The 21867-nt window shown below is 49.0% G+C and overlaps 1 protein-coding gene across 2 annotated transcripts in view; it reads left to right on the plus strand.

The window, feature by feature from the left end:
- Positions 1-21867, plus strand: part of garnl3 (GTPase activating Rap/RanGAP domain like 3) — a 299663-nt gene that overhangs the window by 68122 nt on the left and 209674 nt on the right. The gene's annotated exons all lie outside the window — the stretch shown is intronic.

Raw genomic sequence — 21867 nt, forward strand, 5'->3', positions numbered from 1 at the left:
CTCGATCTATTCCTCTCATGATTTTATTCACTTCTATAAGATCCTCCCTCCCTCATCCTGGGCTCCAGGGAATAGAGTCCCAGCCTGCTCAACCTCTCCCTGTAGCTCAGTCCTCGCGTCCTGGCAAGGTGCCTGACAACAGCTGGGAAGAAACTGTCCCTGAATCTGGAGGTGTGCGTTTTCACACTTCTGTACCTGTTGCCCGATGGGAGAGGGGAGAGGCGGGTGTGGCCAGGGTACGACTCGTCCTTGATTATGAGGGCCAGCTAAAGACGATGAAGGAAGGTGGAGCCGTAATGGCTGGGGCAGAGGTAATAATGAAGAGATGCACGGGGTGTGATCAGTGGAACTGGTAGAGTGACTTGGGGGGGGGGGGGGGGGGGAGAGGAAATACAGCGACACATGCCTCTCTATCCCCACCTTGCTCTGTCCAATTGACTCTCCATCCATCTGATAGGCTTGTACAGATATGACAACGGTACTAATGGAAGGGCAAGGCAGTTGCACACGTGTGAAACACACATGTGAATGTGCACCTCTTTAAGTTGGTTCATGGTGGGCTGTGGAAGTGGTGGTCCTACCCTAGATCCTATCTCTAAGCATGCCCTAGTATCTAACTGGACATTCAACTTGCTCGTAGGCCCAGGTTTCTGGCCAGAGGCTTCTCTCCACCACTACATCAGCCACTTTCTGTTCCATGGTCACCCTCTGTTCATCACTAGCTGTCTCTGCTTGTCTCTCTGTCTCTCTCTCTGTCTCTCTCCCCCTCTCTCTGTGTCTTTGTCTCTGTCTGTCTTTCTCTGTCAGTCTCTGTCTCTCTCTGTTAGTCTCTGTCTCTCTGTCTGTCTTTCTGTCTCTCACTATCTCCCTGTCTCTCACTCTCTGTCTCCCTGTCTGTCTCTCTCCCTGTCTCTGTCTCTGTCTGCCTCTTTGTCTGTCTCTCTCCCTGTCTCTCTCTCTCTGTCAGTCTCTGTCTCTCTCTCTGTGGCTGTCTCTCTGTCTGTCTGTCTGTCTGTCTGTCTGTCTGTCTGTCTGTCTGTCTGTCTCTCTCTCTCTCTCTCTCTCTCTCTCTCTCTCTCTCTCTCTCTCTCTCTCTCTCTGTCTGTCTGTCTGTCTGTCTCTCTCTCTCTCTCTCTCTCTCTCTCTCTCTCTCTGTCTGTCTGTGTATGTCTGTGTGTGTGTGTCTCTCTCTCTCTCTCTCTCTCTCTCTCTGTCTGTCTGTCTGTGTATGTCTGTGTGTGTGTGTCTCTCTCTCATCCTTTATCAATCCCTGTCATATCTTCCCGCTGAGTTGCTCCAGTTTTTTGTGTATGTCACCATTGGTTTCTGTTGTTCCCGGCTGCTTGCTGTCTCTCCCTCTCTTTATCTCTCTTTATCTCCCTTTGTCATCTGTGCTGTTTGTGTCTGCATCCCTTTCACTCTCCCACTCTGGCTGTCTGCCAACCACTCACTGTCCGTCTCTCTCTCCCTCTCTGTTGATCTTGCGCAGCGGGAGAGTTGCTGCCTCACAGTGCCAGAGACCCGGGTTTGATTCTGACTTTGGGTGCTGTCTGTGTGGAGTTTGTGCGTTCTCCATGTGACTGCGTGGGATTCCTCCGGGCACTCCAGTTTTCTCCCACATCCCAAAGATGTGCGTGTTTGTAGGCTGATTGGCTTTGGTAAAATTACCCCTAGTGTACAGGATGTGAAACTGGGATAGCAGTGGTGAACGGTAGTCTCTGTGTGGGCCGAAGGGCCTGTTTCCATGCTGTATCTCTACACTAAACTAAACTAAACAGTCCCTGTCAGGGAGTGCTAATCTATCTCTGAACATGTCAGGCACCCTCATCACCACAGATTATGTCAGTCTGGTTGAATGATGTACCACTCAGCCACAAACTGCTGGAGGAACAAACACAGCAGGTCAGGCAGCGTCTGTGGAGCAGTGACCCTGCATTTGTGTATGTCTTTCTGACTACATCTGCCTCCCTGTCTTCATCTCTCTCACCATGTCTGTCCCTCTCTGTCAGTCTATCTGGCCATGTATGCCTCTGCCCCCAACCCTCCCTCTCTCTGTAACCCCCAACCCTCCCTGTCTGTGTAACCCCCTCTAGCCCCTACACGCCTCCCTGTCTGTGTAACCCCCTCCATCTCCTACACCCCTCCCTCTCTCTGTAACCCTCCAGCCCCGACACCCCTCCCAACCTCTGTAACCACCTGCCCATCCTAAACCTCTACCTCTGTACCTCCTGTACCTGCTACACTTCTACCTGTGTACCCTCTGTACCTGCTACACTTCTACCTGTGTACCCCCTGCCCGTCCCACACTTCTACCTCTGTACCTCCTGTACCTGCTACACTTCTACCTCTGTACCCCCTGTACCTGCTACACTTCTACCTCTGTACCCCCTGTACCTGCTACACTTCTACCTGTGTACCTCCTGTACCTGCTACACTTCTACCTGTGTACTCCCTGCCCGTCCCACACTTCTACCTCTGTACCCCCTGTACCTGCTACACTTCTACCTCTGTACCCCCTGTACCTGCTACACTTCTACCTCTGTACCCCCTGTACCTGCTACACTTCTACCTCTGTACCCCCTGTACCTGCTATACTTCTACCTCTGTACCCCCTGTACCTGCTACACTTCTACCTCTGTACCTCCTGTACCTGCTACACTTCTACCTCTGTACCTCCTGTACCTGCTACACTTCTACCTGTGCACCCCCTGCACACCCCACACTTCTACCTCTGTACCTCCTGTACCTGCTACACTTCTACCTGTGTACCCCCTGCACTTCTGACACTTCTACCTGTGTACCCCCTGTACCTGCTACACTTCTACCTCTGTAACCCCCTGTACCTGCTACACTTCTACCTGTGTACCCCCTGCACATCCCACACTTCTACCTGTGTACCCCCTGTGCCTGCTACACTTCTACCTCTGTACCCCCCTGACCCATTATATTGGCTTGTCATCTCCGGCACGTAAACCAGGTTTTGTGTTGCAGTTCTCCCGACCGCAGGGAGCTCGTGGTTTACGGTGTTGCAGATTTGACCGTGAGTGTGGAAACACTGGGTGCCTGAATCATGATGTGTATCTCCGAGGATATCTGTGCCGGGCACTACTTGTCATTACTTTGACCCGTCAAGTTGAGTTTACGGGCATATGCACAATAAACAATACATCAACGATATATCACGTGTGGTGAGTTACAGGTACAATGATAATCTTGCTTGCAGCAGCACCACAGCTACATAGAAAACACACACAAACATCACATTCTACACAATGGTGAAAAAAACATCTCGTGGCGCAGCGGTAGAGTTGCTGCCTCACAGCGCCAGAGACCCGGGTTCGATCCTGACTACGGGTGCTGTCTGTACGGAGTTTGTACGTTCTCCCCCGTGACCTGCGTGGGTTTTCTCCGGGTACAGGTTTGTAGGTTAGTTGGATTGGTATAATTGTAAATTGTCCCTTGTGTGTGTCGGGTGGTGTTAATGTGCGGGGATCGTAGGGACTGCTTCCATGCTGTGTCTCTAGGTTTTTCCTCCAGTCTCATTTGGCATTTTATGTGCCGTTGGTGGCAAGACTCTGACTGAGCATTTCTGTGGCCCAGGGAGCTGTGGAGGCTGAATGATTGAATTTATTCAGAATCAAGATAGATTAGCGATCTTCAGGAAAGTCAAGGTTTATGGGGAGCAGGGAGATGTTCGAGGTTGGATCACGCATGATTGATTTAATTGATTAAAAGATACAGCGCGGAAACAGGCCCTTTGGCCCATCGAGTCCGTGCCGACCAGTGCTTACAAAACGCTAGTACGTCCAAGACTGGAATACTGTAGTGCCATCTGGGATCCCTGCCAAGCGACCCACATTACCAACCTTGAGAAGGTCCAGACAAGAGCTGCCAGGTTTGTAACCGGTGACTATAGAAAGACCAGTAGAGCCACAGAAATGCTTCATCAACTCAAATGGGACACCTTCCAAAGACGCCGTATAATATCCAGTCGACAAAGAAACCCACTCATTAGCTCCATCCAACATCGCCCATCTTTCATACAGTCGGAACAATAGACCAGGAACTCGACTAAACCAATCCTTGAATTACATAACCATCCAGACCAACAAAGACTGTTTCCGCTACACGCTCTTTCCCAGAATCATCCCTGTTTGGGATCCTTTGCCACCGCAAATAAAATCTGCTGCTGATAGTAAATCTTTTAAGCCGTTATTTGCAAACACTACATTTTAAATCTGCAACTGCATGCACGAGGGACTGCACGTTTATGGCCCAGCAGCGGCAGTTGGTGCAGTATCAACAAGACAAGACAAGAACCCCCATAGACCGGCACGATCCTACAGACTAGGGACAATTTACAATTTACAGAAGCCGAAGCCAGAGAGTGTGGGAGGAAACCGGAGCACCCGGAGAAAACCCACGCGGGTCACGGGGAGAACGTACAAACTCCGTACAGACGGAACCCGTAGTCAGGATGGAACCCGGGTCTCTGGCGCGGTGAGGCAGCAGCTCTACCCCCTGCACCACCGTGCCGCCCTTACTGTGTGTGAGGTGCGTACTTTGTGTACTTCTGCAAATGGAAAGCATTTCACTGTACCTAGGCACACACAACGATAAAGTCTCATTGAATCATTGATGCCCAAGACAGGCGGGGTGTCGGGAGGTGACGGTGTGGCTGAACTCTGGACACCTCCGCTCAGCCCGCCTAAACCTACCTGATCTCCCGGTTGCTAAACACTCCCCCTCCCACTCCCACACTGACCTTTCTGTCCTGGGCCTCCTCCATTGTCAGAGTGCGGCCCAGCGCAAATTGGAGGAACAGCACCTCATATTTTGCTGGGGCAGCTTACACCCCAGCGGTATGAACATTGACATCTAACTTCAAGTAGCTCTTGCTTTCCCTCTCTCTCCATCCCTCCCCCTTCCCAGTTCTTCACCAGTCTGACTGTCGTCGTTTACATTTTATCTCTGCTTTGTTGTTACCTTCTCCCAGCTAACAATGATCTATTCTACAGTTTCTTTAATCTCCATCCCCTTTGTCTCGTTTTCACACCCTACACTTCCTTATCCCTGCATCTCCCACTCCCCTGACGTCAGTCTGAAGACGGGTCTCGTCCCGAAACGTCACCTGTGCCTTCTCTCCTGAGATGCTGCCTGTGCCGCTGAGTTACTCCAGGGTTTAGTGTCTGTGAGGGGAATATCCAGCCCATGTTCCACCTGTTCACACAGCAGACATGCAGCAGATTTGTGGCTTAATCTGCATTGTCCGCTCATTGCAAATGAAATGATTCAACAGGAAATCTCCTCCTTCTGCACGGTTATTAATTTACATTGTTTAATTCCAATTACTGGATAATTACACTTCCTGGTTGAGCAGAAGGTGATTGCGTTAACAAGAGCCAAATGTGTATTCAGACGGGTAGGCCTGGTTTAGTTTAGTTTGGAGATACAGCGCGGAAACAGGCCCTTCGTCCCACCGATCCCCGCACACTAACACTATCCTACACGCACTAGGGACAATTTACAATCTTTACTAAAAGTAAATTAACCAACAAACATGTATGTTTTGGGAGTTTTGGAGGAAACCAAAGATCCCAGAGAAAACCCACGCAGGTCACGGGGAGAACGTACAAACTCCGTACAGACAGCGCCCGTGGTCGGGATTGAACCCAGGTCTGTGCCGTTGTAAAGCAGCAACTCTACCGCTGCGCCACCGTGCTGTTCGGTACAGCACCCGGTACTAGGTACATAAACATCTTGTGTTTATGAAGATTGTAAGATTTGACAGGTTTGGCAATACTTGTATTAAATTCATGTGGTGTAGGAAGGAACTGCAGATGCTGGTTTAAATCGAAGATAGACACAAAATGCTGGAGTAACTCAGCGGGTCAGGCAGCATCTCTGGAGAGAAGGAATGGGTGATGTTTCGGGTCTCGACCCTAAAGTCTGAAGAAGGGTCTCGACCTGAAGCATCACCCATTCCTTCACTCCAGAGATGCTGCCTGGCCCGCTGAGTTACTCCAGCATTTTGTGTCTATCTTAAATTCACCTGGTTTGTTCTAATGGGGTGGGCAGAAAACAGAGGGGAGGGGAGGCTGACGAATGTTATCCTTTGTGTCAGCTGTGTTGTTGACGTATCTGTATGGAATATTCATGTTCATGAGTGATTGGAGCAGAATGAGGCCATTCGGCCCATCAAGTCTACTCCGCCATTTCATCATGGCTGAACTATCTCTCCCTCTCCTAACCCCATTCTCCTGCCTTCTCCCCTTAACTCCTGACACCCACACTAATCAAGAATCTATCTATCTTTCTCTGCCTTAAACATAACCATTGATGGCCTTCTGTGGCAATGAATTCCACAGATTCACCACCCTCTGATGAAAGAAGTTCCTCCTCATCTCATCTCATCTCATGTCTAGGGCGGCACGGTAGCGCAGCGGTAGAGTTGCTGCTTTACAGCGAATGCAGCGCCGGAGACTCAGGTTCGATCCTGACTACGGGTGCTGCACTGTAAGGAGTTTGTACGTTCTCCCCGTGACCTGCGTGGGTTTTCTCCGAGATCTTCGGTTTCCTCCCACACTCCAAAGACGTACAGGTATGTAGGTTAATTGGCTGGGTAAATGTAAAAATTGTCCCTAGTGGGTGTAGGATAGTGTTAATGTGCGGGGATCGCTGGGCGGCACGGACTTGGTGGGCCGAAAAGGCCTGTTTCCGGCTGTACATATATGATATGATATGATATGATAAAGGTGCGTCCTTTAATTCTGCGGCTATGACCTCTGGTCCTAGACTCTCCCAGTCGTGGAAACATCTTCTCCACATCCACTTCATCGAGGCCTTTCACTATTCCTGTGGGGTTTGCAAGCTGTGAGCTGCCGCCCAGTGCTTTGTAAGCTGATGGATTTGAGCTTGATTCTTCATTAGAATTAGAAATATCCAAGGTCTTTGACCCTGGGGAAGTTTTTGCAAGTAACGAGGGCATCTTACACTCCCCTGTCAAATGCTGTGTGTGGATCTCTGTTGAATGCACAATAGACAATAGACAATAGACAATAGGTGCAGAAGGAGGCCATTTGGCCCTTCGAGCCAGCACCGCCATTCAATGTGATCATGGCTGATCATTCTCAATCAGTACCCCGTTCCTGCCTTCTCCCCATACCCCCTGACTCCACTATCCTTAAGAGCTCTATCCAGCTCTCCCTTGAATGCATCCAGAGCATTGGCCTCCACTGCCTTCTGAGGCAGAGAATTCCACAGATTCACAACTCTCTGACTGAAAAAGTTTTTCCTCAACTCAGTTCTAAATGGCCTGCCCCTTATTCTTAAACTGTGGCCCCTTGTTCTGGACTCCCCCAACATTGGGAACATGTTCCCTGTCCCATTGGGAACATGTTCCCTGACAATAACTCCCCTGTCCCAACTCTGTCCAGCTCAAACGATAGACACAAAATGCTGGAGTAACTCGGCGGGTCAGGCAGCATCTCTGTAGAGAAAGGAATAGGTGACGCTTTGGGTCGAGACTGTTCGTCAGACTGAGAGTCAGACAGGAGAGGGGAACTAGAAGTATGACAAGGTGCAGAACAAAGGAGACCTGGCACTGATGACTCTGGAAAGGTGCGGCCCACAATGAGTTTGGGTCCGAGTTGAGTTTATTGTCACACGCACTGAGGTACAGTGAAAAGCTTTTGTTGCGTGCTAACCAGTCAGCGGAAAGACAATACATGATTACAATCGAGCCGTCCACAGTGTACAGATACTTGATAAAAGGAATAACAATGTGTGCAAGATAACGTCCAGTAAAGTCTGATCAAAGATAGTCCAAGTGTCACCAGTGAGGTAGATAGTAGGTTAGGACTGCTCTCTCATTGTTGATAGGATGGTTCAGTTGCCTGATAACAGCTGGGAAGAAAGCTGCCCCTGAATCTGGAGGTGTGCGTTTTCACACACTGTTTTTGTACTTTTCTACCGATATTGATGGTTGGCTGGGCGGATAATGAAGGTGACATCTCTCTGTCTAGCACAATGCAGGTCTCTCTTTGTCGGAATCTTGTCAAACCCCGTTCTCTGTCTCATCCCTGTCGAACACGACCCGAAATGTCACCCATTTCTACTCTCCAGAGATGCTGCCTGACCCTCTGAGTTACTCCAGCATCTTGTGGCTGTCCTCAGTGTAAGCCAGCATCTGCAGTTCCTTTCTACGCAGAGTATGAATAGGAAAGGTTTAGAGGGATATGCGCCACATGCAGGCAGGTGGGTCTAGCGTAGATGGGGCATCTTGGTTGGCATGGGCAGGTTGGGCCGAAGGGACTGTTTCCAGGTTGCCAGGATTGTTTTAAATCTTTCCCCTCTCACCTTAAACCCATGTCCCAATGTACTTGATTCCCCTACCCTGGGTAAAAGACTCTGCATTCACACTATCTTAGTTTAGTTTCGTTTGGTTTAATTGAGAGACACAGCACGGAAACAAGCCCTTTTGCACCGCCCAGCGACCCCCCCCCCCCCCCCCCCCGCACATTAACACCATCCCACACACACTAGGAACAATTTACACTTATACAAAGCCAATTAACCTACAAACAATACAATACAATACAATATATCTTTATTGTCATTGTACAGGGGTACAACGAGATTGGGAATGCGCCTCCCATACCATGCAATAATTTAATTAGCTAGTCAGTATTAATTTAAACAACAACAACCCAACGAAACAGATTGTAACAGTTTTAAGACAGAATAAAGTGCAAGTAGATCTGTGCCGGATCACTGTGCGATGTGACCATCCGGCTCAGCAGGACCGTACGTCTTTGGAGTGTGGGAGGAAACCGAAGATCTTGGAGAAAACCCAGGCAGGTCACGGGGAGAACGTACAAACTCCGTACAGACAGCACCTGTGGTAGGGATTGAACCCGGGTCTCTGGCACTGTAAGGCAGCAGCTCTACTGCCGCGCCACCGTGCCAAATCTTGCCAAAGCGAATGTTGTTGAGGGGGTTTGAAGGCGAGATGCAACCCATCTGTCGGGCCCAGGATCCAAGCCACAGCCTCGGGATTTGACAGCACGTCTGTTTTATCTGTAAGAGAGACCATCGTTCCAAAGCTGCCTTATCAAAGAAAAACACAATTGGCACCTCAGCCAAGTTATTTGGTGACTAGAGAGGCCACAATCAGCACCTGGGTGACGCCGTAAAACTGTCACCATCGCATCTTTATTGCTCAGGATTATCACTCAATAAAGCAGTCCTTACATATCCCATCGTTATTGAGCGTCATGTTTCTCTGTATCGTGTTGTATGCAGTAAACATCAGCAGATTGCTAGACAAACCCCCCTCTCCCCCCTGCCCTCCCTCCCACAAGCTAGTTATCCTACCACTTCCACTGTTCGCATCCTTCATAAATTCATGTGTGATAGGAGCAGAATTAGGCCATTCGGCCCATCGAGTCCACTCCGCCATTCAATCATGGCTGATCTGTCTCTCCCTCTCAACCCCATTCTCCTGCCCCCTCCCCATAACCCCTGACACCCGCACTAATCAAGAATCTATCTATCTCTGCCTTAAAAATGCCCATTGACCTGGCCTCCTCAGCCTCCTGTGGCAGAGAATTCCACAGATTCACCACCTCTTCCATCCCTCTTGTTATCGCATCTTCCCCGGCCAACAATGGGCCATTGTGGGCTCCACCTTTCCTGAGGTCATCTCTTGCCAGACTTGCTTTGTTCCCGCCTCCAGTTTATTTCCCCCTCCTAACTCTACAGTACTCTCTGTCTGTAGAAGGGTTCCGGCTGGAAATGTCACCTGCTCCATTTCACCAGAGAGGCTGCCTGTCCCGCTGAGTTACTCCGGCACTCTGTGTCTATCCTCGGTGTAAAGCAGCAGCTGCAGTTGCTTCCCTTGAGCTTGGTTGGGTTGAGGGAGGTGTGCACTCACTGGGTTGAGGGAGGTGTGCACTCACTGGGTTGAGGGAGGTGTGCACTCACTGGGTTGAGGGAGGTGTGCACTCACTGGGTTGAGGGAGGTGTGCACTCACTGGGTTGAGGGAGGTGTGCACTCACTGGGTTGAGGGAGGTGTGCACTCACTGGGTTGAGGGAGGTGTGCACTCACTGGGTTGAGGGAGGTGTGCACTCACTGGGTTGAGGGAGGTGTGCACTCACTGGGTTGAGGGAGGTGTGCACTCACTGGGTTGAGGGAGGTATGCACTTCAGGTAGGCCTGAAGAGACATTGCACTTGGAAAGGCCTGAAGAGGAATAAAGGACTTCAAGAACAATTGGGGCTTTAGTTCTTTATTGGGGTGGCATGGTGGCGCAGCGGGTAGAGCTGCTGCCTCACAGCGCCAGGGACCAGTGTTCGATCCTGACCTTGGGTGCTGTCCGTGTGGAGTTTGCACGTTCCTCCTGTGACCGCGTGGGTTCCCTCCGGGAAACATAGAACATGGAACAGTATAACACATGAGTAGGTACGGCCCACATTGTCAGTGCCCAACATGATGCCAAGACAACCCCTTGACTGCCTGCATATAATCCATTCTCCTCCATTCCCTAAGTCTATCTAAAGGTCTCTTAAACACCACTATCGCCTCTGCCACTCACTGCCACTCACTGACCTCTGGGTAAAAAAAACATGCCCCACACATGTCCTTTAAACTTTGCCCCTCTCACCTTAAATCTATGCCCTCTAGTATTTGGGTTTTCCATTCTGGGTGAATGGTTTTGACTGTCTACCCTATCTATGCTGCTTATAATTTTCCATACTTTTATTTGGTCCTTCCCCAACCTCCGTCATTCCAGAGAAAACAGTCCTCGTCTGTCCAGCCTTTCATAGAAACATAAACATAGAAAATAGATGCAGGAGGAGGCCATTCAGCCCTTCGAGCCAGCACCGCCATTCATTGTGATCATGGCTGATCGTCCCCAATCAGTAACCTGTGCCTGCCTTCTCCCACCCCCGACATCAGTCTGAAGAAGGGTCTCGACCCGAAACGTCACCCATTCCTTCTCTCCTGAGATGCTGCCTGACCTGCTGAGTTACTCCAGCATTTTGTGAATAAATCGATTTTTACCAGCATCTGCAGTTATTTTCTTATAACCTGCCTTCTCCCCATATCCCTTGATTCCACTAGTCCCTAGAGCTCTATCTAACTCTCTCTTAAATTCATCCAGTGATTTGGCCTCCACTGCCCTCTGCGGCAGAGAATTCCACAAATTCACAACTCTCAGTACCTCATTCCTGCCTTCTCCCCACATCCCCCGACTCTGCTATCTTCAAGAGCTCTATCCAACTCTCTCCTGAAAGCATCCAGAGAATCGGCCTCCACCACCCTCTGAGGCAGAGAACTCCACAGATTCACAACTCTCTGGCTGAAAAAGTTTTTCCCTCATGGTTTTTCCTCTCTGGGTGAAAAGGTTTTTCTAAAACTGTGGCCCCTGGTTCCGGACTCCCCGAACATCGGAACGTTTCCTGCCCCTAGTGTGTCCAATCCCTTAATAATCTTATATGTTTCAATAAGATCCCCTCTCATCCTTCTAAATTCCAGGTATTTATTCACAAAGTGCTGGAGTAACTCAGCAGGTCAGGCAGCATCTCAGGAGAGAAGGAATGGGTGACGTTTCGGGTCGAGACCCTTCTTCAGACTGATCTCAGGGGGGCGGGACAAAGAAAGGATAGAGGTGGAGACAGGAAGATAGAGGGAGATCTGGGTAGTCCTCCTCTCTTCGACGAGAGTTTAGCAACATGCTCTCTCGCTGTTCACCCTCTGTGTCCTCCTCTCTTCTAAATTCCAGTGTATATAAACCGAAGGCCATGCTTCTGTGCTGTATGACTCTGTGATTCTTTAAATGTGCTGACTGTCTCATATCTGCAGGCTGGCTGTTCTATCCTCCACCCTACCTCCCCCCCACCCCCCACCCAACCTGCTGCCATTAAAACTAGGTGAAGGGTTCCTCTGACCATTCAGAACAACAACACAATGGCCTGAAAGAGTATCTCTGTCCCTGCGTCCACAGGCTGCCAGTACCTCCACGACTCTCTGCTTGGTTTAGTTTAGTTCAGAGATTCAGCGCGGGAACAGGCCCTTCGGCCCACCGAGTCCACACTGACCAGCGATCCTGGCACATTAACACTACCGCACACATACTAGGGACAATTTTCCATTTGCACCAGGCCAATAAACCTATAAACCTGTACATACATCTTTGGAGTGTGGGAGGAAACTGGAGATTTTGGAGAAAACCAAACGCAGGTCACGGGGAGAACGTACAAACTCCGTACAGACAGCACCCGCAGTCAGGATGGAACCCGGGTCTCTGGCGCTGTAAGGCAGCAACTCTACCGCTGCGCCACCGTGCCACTTCTTCGACAGATTTCCAGTGTTAGCAGAATTTTGCTCTTACGTTACCATAACAACATTGACAAGACACTTGGGAAGCTCCAAGGATATCAAAGTGTGATAGGAAGGAACAGCAGATGCTGGTTTATACCAAATAGGCTCTGAACTATATAGGTTACAGGATATTATTTTTGACTTTGCTATTGTTGCCTACTGATTTGACTGTTTTTAAATTATTATTATTTATATACTGAACTTTTTTGTTGTTTTTTTTAATGGGTTTCACAGAGTAATATGTTTACATATCTGTTGTGCTGCTGCAAGTAAGGATTTCATTGTTCCGTTTCGGGACATATGACAATAAAACATTCCTGACACACTTGAGATAGACTCAGAGTGCTGGAGTAACTCAGCGGGTCAGGCAGCGTCTCTGGACAAAAAGGCGTAGGTGGCAATTTGGGTCAGAACCCATCTCCAGACCCATCCCAAAAAATTCCCCATCCTTTTGCTCCATGAATATTAAACGTTTTGAGAGATATAGAAACATAGAAAATAGGTGCAGGAGTAGGCCATTCGGCCCTTCGAGCCTGCACAGCCATTCAATATGATCATGGCTGATCATCCAGCTCAGAAACCTGTACCTGCCTTCTCTCCATACCCCCTGATCCCTTTAGCCACAAGGGCCACATCTAACTCCCTCTTAAATATAGCCAATGAACTGGCCTCAGCTACCTTCTGTGGCGGAGAATTCCACAGACTCACCACTCTCTGTGTGAAGAAATGTTTTCTCATCTCGGTCCTAAAGCTGTGACCCCTAGTTCTGGACTTCCCCAACATCGGGAACAATCTTCCCGCATCTAGCCTCTCCAACCCCTTAAGAATTTTATATGTTTCTATAAGATCCCCCCTCAGTCTTCTAAATTCCAGCGAGTAAAAGTCTAGTCTATCCAGTCTTTCTTCATATGAAAGTCCTGCCATCCCAGGGATCAATCTGGTGAACCTTCTCTGTACTCCCTCTAAGGCTAAAATGACTTTCCTCAGATTAGGAGGCCAAAACTGTACACAATACTCCAGGTGCGGTCTCACCAAGGCCCTGTACAACTGCAGCAGAACCTCCAGGTATGGGCAGGTGGGACTTGCAGATGGGGCATTGTGGTCAGCGTGGGCTAGTTGGGCCGGTTTCCACGCTGTCTGACTCAATGTCTCTAAGTTACTCTATTCTGCAGCTCCAGTTTCACACCTTAAACTTGTGACTTTGTTTATGCTGCTGCCCTGTATGGGGTCATAGTTGATTGTTAACAACGCTAGTTATGCTAATTTAGAGATACAGCATCCGAACGTCCATGCCAACCATCCATCACTCATTCACACTAGTTCTGACCTGTATCCACCTATCACTTTCCAGGCTCTGTCCTGCCCTCGCCTCTCTTCCAGCTTTCTTCCCCCTTTACAATCAGTCTGAAGAAAGATCCCCATCCGAAAACCTCACCTCACCTGTCCACGTTCTCCAGAGTTACCTCAGCACCTTGTGTCTTTTTTTGTAATCCAACATAGAATAGAGAAAACATGGAAAAATAGCTGCAGGAGTAGTCCATTGGGCCCGTTGAGTCAATGTGATCATGGCTGATCATCCAAAATCAGTACCCCGTTCCTGCTTTTCCCCCATATCCCTTGATTCCTTTAGCCCTAAGAGCTAAATCTAACTCTCTGCATCTGCAGTTCCTCGTTTCCACACGAGTTCTATGATATCCTAACTTTCTCGTCCACTTCCTGCACACTAGGGGCGATTTAAAGACGCCAATTAACCTACAAACCTGCACATCTTTGGGTTGTGGGAGGAAGCCGGAGCACCCGGAGGAAACCCACGCGGTCACAGGGAGAACACGCAAACTCTGTGCAGGCAGCACCCGCGGTCAGGATGGAACCCGGGTCTCTGGTGCTGTGAGACTGCAGCTCTACCAGCTACGCCACCGTGCCGCCCTGATTTAGTCTCGTGATAATTCGAGTTGTAGTTGTGTGGGTGGGATGTTGAGCTGGGATTCAACATATTTAATCAGTTTCCTACCTTCACAGGGAGGTGTGCTCCATTACCTCACCAGCTGCTTGCCTCTCCTCCCACAAATGTTCAGTTCCAAAATTAAACATTTTACTTGTCAATTTTTTTTAGCTATTTCATCATTGTGTTTGTTTTTAACCATTGCGCAGGTTGATGTGATCTCCAGAACTGTCACTTCGTTCCTTTAGAATTTAGACTTTTAGACTTTAGAGATACAGCGCGGAAACAGGCCCTTCGACCCACCGAGTCCGTGCCGACCGGTGATCACTTACTTGCACATTAGTTCTATCCCACACAATTTATAATTTGACTGAAATCAATTAATTTACAAACCCGCACATCTTTGAAATGTGGGAGGAAACCGGAGCACCCGGAGAAATCCCACGCGGTCACGGGGAGAACGAACAAACTCCGTACAGACAGCACCCGCAGTCAGGATTGAACCCCGGGCTCTGGTGCTGCAAGGCAGCAACTCTACCGCTGCGCCACCGTGCCACAGTTTAACCCTATGTGTAGGAAGGAACTGCAGGCGCTGGTTTACACCAAAGATAGACACAAAATGCTGGAGTAACTCAGCGGGTCGGGCAGCATCTCTGGAGAGAAGGAATGGGCGACGTTTCGGGTTGAAATCCTATAATCTGTTTAACTGTGACCTTTACTATACAATGAGTCACTTTCCAAATTTGTCATTCACTGGTTTTGAAAGGGTCTGAAGAAAATCCGGTTTGGATTTATGAGTGTCAGCTACACTCATTAGTTAATGCTAAAGATCTGCCTCTCTGCAGCGACTTTCATGTTGTCTGGACATCCTGAGGTGCTTTACAGACAAGGAAAGATTTATGTTTTTAATTACACTGAAATGTAGGCAACCTGGCACCAACCTGCACACGTCAAGCCATGTGTAATCCCGTTCAGAGATGCAGTATTGAAACACTCCCACCATCCAGGACCACTCTACCTGCACGCGAAGTTGGGTTTAGAGACACAGCATGGAAGTGGGCCCTTTGGCCCACCGAGTCCACGCCGACCAGCGACCATCTGCTCACACTAGCTCCATGCTATCCCACTCTCTCAGTCACTCCCTACACACTGGGGACAATTTACAGAGGCCGATGAACCTACAAACCCGCAGGTCTTTGGGATGAAACCGGAGCACCCGGAGGAAACCCACGCAGTCAAGTCAAGAGTGTTTTATTGCCATACATCCTGAGCAGATCAATGAAATCCTTACTTGCAGCAGCACAACAGAATATGCGAACATAGTACTTGGTAAATAATATAATAAACAAAAAGTAGCTCAATATACACACACACACACACACACACACACACACACACACACACACACACACACACACACACACACACACACATACATACATACATACACACACACACACACACACACACACACACACACATACACACACACACACACACACACACACACACACACACACACACACACATACACACACACACACACACACACACACACACACACACACACATACATACATGCATGCACATAAAACAAATAGGCAAACAATAATAATGCAAAAAGACAAAACCAGTGCCCCAGGTCAGTGTAGGTCAGAGGTTATTTGGAGGTTGTGGTGTTTAATAATCTGATGGCTGTGGGGAAGAAGCTGTCCCTGAACCTGGACGTTACAGTTTTCAGGCTCCTGTACCTTCTTCCTGATGGCAGGAGTGAAGTGAGAGTGTGGCCAGGGTGGTGAGGGTCTTCCATCTTGAGGCAGCGACTCCTGCAGATCCCTATCATGGTCCGTGCTCGTGATGGAATGGGCAGTGTTCACCAATGATAGGGAGAACGTGCAAACTCCACGTGGACAGTAGCCGAGGTCAGGATCGAGCCTGGGTCTCTGGCGCTGTGAGGCAGCAACTCTTCCAGCTGCGCCACCGTGCCATTCTCAGCCTCCAGGTTCTTGTAGACCATATCTAAGCCTCAAAATGGTATCCCATAGGGTTGCATCCGAGTTCGATCCTGACCTCGGGTGCTGTCTGTGCGGAGTTTGCATGTTCTTCGTGAGTTGAAATAATGTTAGCATCAAGATGCTCCTCATGGGAGTGCATAGAACTTATAGAACAGACCCTGTTTCCCTCAACAAGTTGAACCCAGTCTGAAGAAGGGCCTCTCCACGTTCTCCATAGATGCTGCCTGACCCTCTCTGAGTTACACCAGCACTTTGTGTCTTTTTTAAGTTGAAACCAAAATCTCAACAAAATCTACACGGAGTCTTCTGAATGCTGCAGAATTGTAATGTCAGGTAAAAGAGATTCGATGTTCATGGTCTCGGGTGTCAGACTGCAGAGCAAGGCAAAGATGCCTCTTGTAATTTAGCTTTTCTTTGCCGTGATGTTAATTGTAGCTTCAAGCTAGTTATCAGCAGTCAGCAAACTCGATAATTACCGTAATCACCCACCAAAAGCAATTAAACATTGCACCATTGCAGAAGTTGAAAGGCATTCCTTATACTCCGACCGGCCTGTTGGAAAACTAGTTTAGTTTTAGTTTAGAGATACAGCGCAGAAACAGGCCCTTCGGCCCACCTACCAGTAATCACCCCGTACACTAACGCTATCCTACACACACTAGGGACAATTTACGATTTTACCAAAGCCAATTAACCTACAAACCTGTATGTCTTTGGAGTGTGGGAGGAAACCGGAGCACCCGGAGAAAACCCACGTGGTCACATGGAGAACGTACAAATTGTGCTGCTTGAAGTAATACTGTGGTGGTGAATACTGGAACTTTATTGAGGCTCAATTGTTCAATGGTACTGCTTGCCAAGTGTACATCAGTACAGTGATATTCTGTGCACACAGCTCAGTGACAATCCAACTATACATGAGGCACAATCATGTACGATAAGCACAGTACAATCATGTAAGACAGTCGGCCGCACTGAGCCAGTACACACGAGTCGCCCCGTTTTAGGTGCCATCTTGTAGCCTTCCAGTCCAAAGTTTTTAAAATAATATAGTCTTATCTTGGCCATAAAGGCCGGTTGTCCTGGCGACGGCACTGGGCCGGAGTTGCAGGGGTCGGCCTGGCCTGGTGATGTTGTCGGTGTCCTCCACCACCGCTCCGTGTCACTGCAGGCTGCGTCCGATCCGCGCGCTCCACTTCTTGGAGCGGCGCTCAATCTAACTGAGCCCTAGGCTGCTGCAAGACCCACTCCACTGACTGCACCCACTCCTCCTTGATATCGGCCCGTGAACGTGCCGAACTTCACCACTGGTGACCGCTGCTCAGCCTCCATGCCCCGGGGGGCCTCATGCAGCCGGTCCAAATGCCTCCGACTGCCTCAGAGGGCGAGGGCAAGGGAAGTCAGCCATCAGCCCTCTGACCTCTGCCCTCTGCCATCAGCCCTCTGCCCTCTGCCCTGCCATCAGCCCTCTTCCCACTGCCCTCTGCCCTCTGCCCTCTGCCCCCTGCCCTCTGCCCTCTGCCCTGAGCTCTCTGGCCTCTGCCCTCTGCCACCCTAATAGAGTAATACATCCTTAAATACTGAATATTAAATACTATATTACAATCCTGTTATGGATTCATTCCACCCCCCACATTGCCCAGCGCTCCCGGAAACTCCCCAGGGTGCCAGTGGACAGCACACAGACCCTCTCTAGTACCACCCGGGCGTGGACGTAACCCCGGACAAGAGGCAGGCAGCGGCTCGGGCAGTGCCCCCCTTCATCTGGCGCCGTGACTCGCAGATGGCCAGCTTGGCCTGGCCCAGGAGCAACCCAACAAGGACATCCTCTGCTCTACCCTCTCCCCTACGCACTGGGTGCCCAAAGCCATCTTGACATCTCGGTATGGGTGGCAGTGGTGAGTCTAACTACTTATTAAGTTTTCGTTTTTAGTTTTAGATATACAGTGCGGAAACAGGCCCTAACGGCCCACTGAGTCCACACCGACCAGCGATCCCCGCACATCAACACCATCCTACACACACTGGGGACAATTAAAAAAACCCATTTATACCAAACCAATTAACCAACAAGCCAGTACGTCTTTGTAAGGAGGAAACTGAAGATCTCGGAGAAAACCCACGCGGTCACGGGGAGAACGTACAAACTCCGTACAGACAGCGCCGATAGTCAGGATTGAACCTGGGTCTCTGGCGCTGCAAGGCAGCAACTCTACCGCTGCGCCACTGTGCTGCACTTGCCCCAGTCAGCAGTGTTAAACACGCTAAATAGTAAAGACAATGTGTGGAACTGTGCCCTGAAATCAGACGTTAGCGACCCATTATGTATGCTACAGTTGTGTCTTCTATCACATCTGTCTTGAGCGACTGTGGGTTTGGGTTTTAATTTTGTGGCATTTCAGGATGAAAAAGAGTTCCTATCTAAACATTTGGATTGAAAATCTAGTGCAGCAATCTATCTCCAGGCTTCGTTGCCATGGTTTCAAATGTCTGAAGTTTTCCAACTCAGAAGCAGTCTTTGAAATGGAGACAAAAACTTGTAGTTATCAAATGTAATGTTCCAGACGTTTATCTATGATCAGAGATCCTGTCCATTCTAACCATAATCATATCGCTTGTCAGCCCCTTTATTAGTTATAGTTATAAAACTTGTCTGTTTAGTTTAGTGTGTAGATACAGCGGCCCACTGAGTCTGCACCGACCAGCGATAATCCGCACACTAGCACTATCCTATACACACTAGGAACAATTTTTACATTTATACCAAGCCACTTAACCTACAAACCAACACGTCTTTGGAGTGTGGGAGGAAACCGAAGATCTCGGAGAAAACCCACGCAGGTCACGGGGAGAACGTATAAACTCTGTACAGACGGCACCCGTAGTCAGGATTGAACCTGGGTCTCTGGTGCTGTAAGGCAGCAACTCGACCGTTGCGCCACCATTCCGTCGTGATTAAATTTATATCATTCACATCAGGTCTGAGTCTCAATATCTCAATGGAGTGGTGGACTCGGCCCGGACCATCACGGCCACAGCCCCCCCCCCCCCCCCACCACTGACAGCGTCGACACCAGGCGCTGCCTCAAGGGGGCGGCATCTCTCATCCACGATCCCCACCAACCGGGCTATGCCCTCTTCTCACTGCCACCCTCGGGCAGGAGGTACACAAGCCTGAAGTGCCACACCACCAGGCTCAGGAACAGACACTTTCCTACAACCAACAGGTTTTTGAGCCGACCCACACAACCCCAATCCTAACTTGGCAATGGAACGCTATACACCACTTCTTGCACCACCTACTTTTGCTCTAACTTCTTGTTGTTTTGCTCTCTTTTTCTTCCCGTTGACATGTGAAACCTACGTCTAATTAATATCGTTATGTATTGACTGTGTCTGTGTGCTACTGAAACCGCTGCAAGGAAGATTGTACCTGTACCTCACCACACCAGTGCAGATGACAAGCAACTCAACTTGACTTTTGTTCCCTTGTCGAATAAGTGCCTTTTTTTCCGATTTCCATTGTCACTGTTTACTCTCAGTTCATTTTTAGAGATTTTTGGATATTTGGATACCTCTGGAGTTTAGAAGGATGAGGGGGAACCTCATTGAAACTTACCGAATAGTGAAAGGCCTGGATAGAGTGGATGTGGAGAGGATGTTTCCACTGGTGGAAGAGTCTAGGGCCAGAGGGCACAGCCTCAGAATTAAAGGACGTACCTTTAGAAAGGAGATAAAAAAAAGAATTTCTGTAGTCAGAGGGTGGTGAATCTGTGGACTTCATTGCCACAGAAGGCTGTAGAGGCCAAGTCAGTGGATATTTTTAAGGTGGAGATTGATAGATTCTTGATTAGTGCGGGTGTCAGGGGTTATGGGGAGAAGGCAGGGGAATGGGGGTGAGAGGGGAAAGATAGATGATCCATGATTGAGTGGCGTAGTTGACTTGATGGTCCGAATAGCCAAATTCTGCTCCTAGAACTCACCGGGTCCATGCCAACCAACGATCCCCGCACTCTAACACAATCCCACACACACACTAGGGACAATTTGCACTTACACCAAGCCAATTAACCTAAAAACTTGGACGTCTTTGGAGTGCGGGAGGAAACCGAAGATCTCGGGGAAAACCCACGCAGGTCACAGGGAGAAGGTACAAACTCTGTACAGACAGCACCCGTAGTCAGGATGGAACCCGGGTCTCTGGTGCTGCAGGTGCGGTAAGGCAGCAACTCTACCACTGCCCCATTGATCTCCCCACCATAGCTGGTGGGATCTACAGAAGATGCTGCTTCACAAAGGCAACCAATATCATCAGAGACCCACACCACCCTGGCCATGCTTTCATTATTCTACTACCATTGGGAAGGTACAGGAGCCTCAAAACCACCAGGTTCAAGGCAACCAGAATGCTTTTGAACACAGGGCACTAACCACTACCTCAGCAACTACAAACCTCTATGGTTGCACTACGGACTTTAGTTTTGTATTATAGGCAATAGACAATAGGTGCAGGAGGAGGCCATTTGGCCCTTCGAGCCAGCACCGCCATTCAATGTGATCATGGCTGATCATTCTCAATCAGTACCCCGTTCCTGCCTTCTCCCCATACCCCCTGACTCCGCTATCCTTAAGAGCTCTATCTAGCTCTCTCTTGAATGCATTCAGAGAATTGGCCTCCACTGCCTTCTGAGGCAGAGAATTCTACAGATTCACAACTCTCTGACTGAAAAAGTTTTTCCTGATCTCCGTTCTATATGGCCTATCCCTTATTCTTAAACTGTGGCCCCTTGTTCTGGACTCCCCCAACATTGGGAACATGTTTCCTGCCTCTAACGTGTCCAACCCCTTAATAATCTTATACGTTTCGATAAGATGTCCTCTCATCCTTCTAAATTCCAGTGTATTATGGTTAGTTCAGTTTAGTTCAGTTTATTGCCTCGTATACCGAGGTACAGTGAAAAGCTTTTTGTTGCGTGCTGACCAGCCAGCGGAAAGACCAAACATGATTACAATCCAGTCATTTGCACTGTACAGATACATGATACGGGAATATCTTTTAGTGCACGGTAAAGCTAGTAAAGTCCAATCAAAGATAATCCGAGGGTCATCGATGAGGTAGATAGTGGTTCATGATTGTTCTTCGTACTTCATATTACTGTTATTAATTAATTCTATTTTTGATAATTCTATACTTACTTGCATGTTATTGCATGTAGGATAGCGTTAGTGTGCGGGGATCACTGGTCGGCGCAGACTCAGTGGGATGAGGGGCCTGTTACCGCGCTGTAGTTTAAACAAAACCTAAGTCCGGCACGGTGGCGCAGCGGTAGAGTTGCTGCCTTACAGCGAATGCAGCGCCGGAGACCCGGGTTTGATCCTGACTACGGGCGCTGACAATATGGAGTCTGTACGTTCTCCTAGTGACCTGCGTGGGTTTTCTCTGAGATCTTTGATTTCCTCCCACACTCCAAAGACGTGCAGGTTTGTAGGTTAATTGGCTTGGTAAATGTAAACAAAATTGCCCC

Source organism: Rhinoraja longicauda, chromosome 31, assembly GCF_053455715.1.
Source record: "Rhinoraja longicauda isolate Sanriku21f chromosome 31, sRhiLon1.1, whole genome shotgun sequence".
In the NCBI taxonomy this organism is placed as follows: Eukaryota; Metazoa; Chordata; class Chondrichthyes; order Rajiformes; family Arhynchobatidae; genus Rhinoraja; species Rhinoraja longicauda.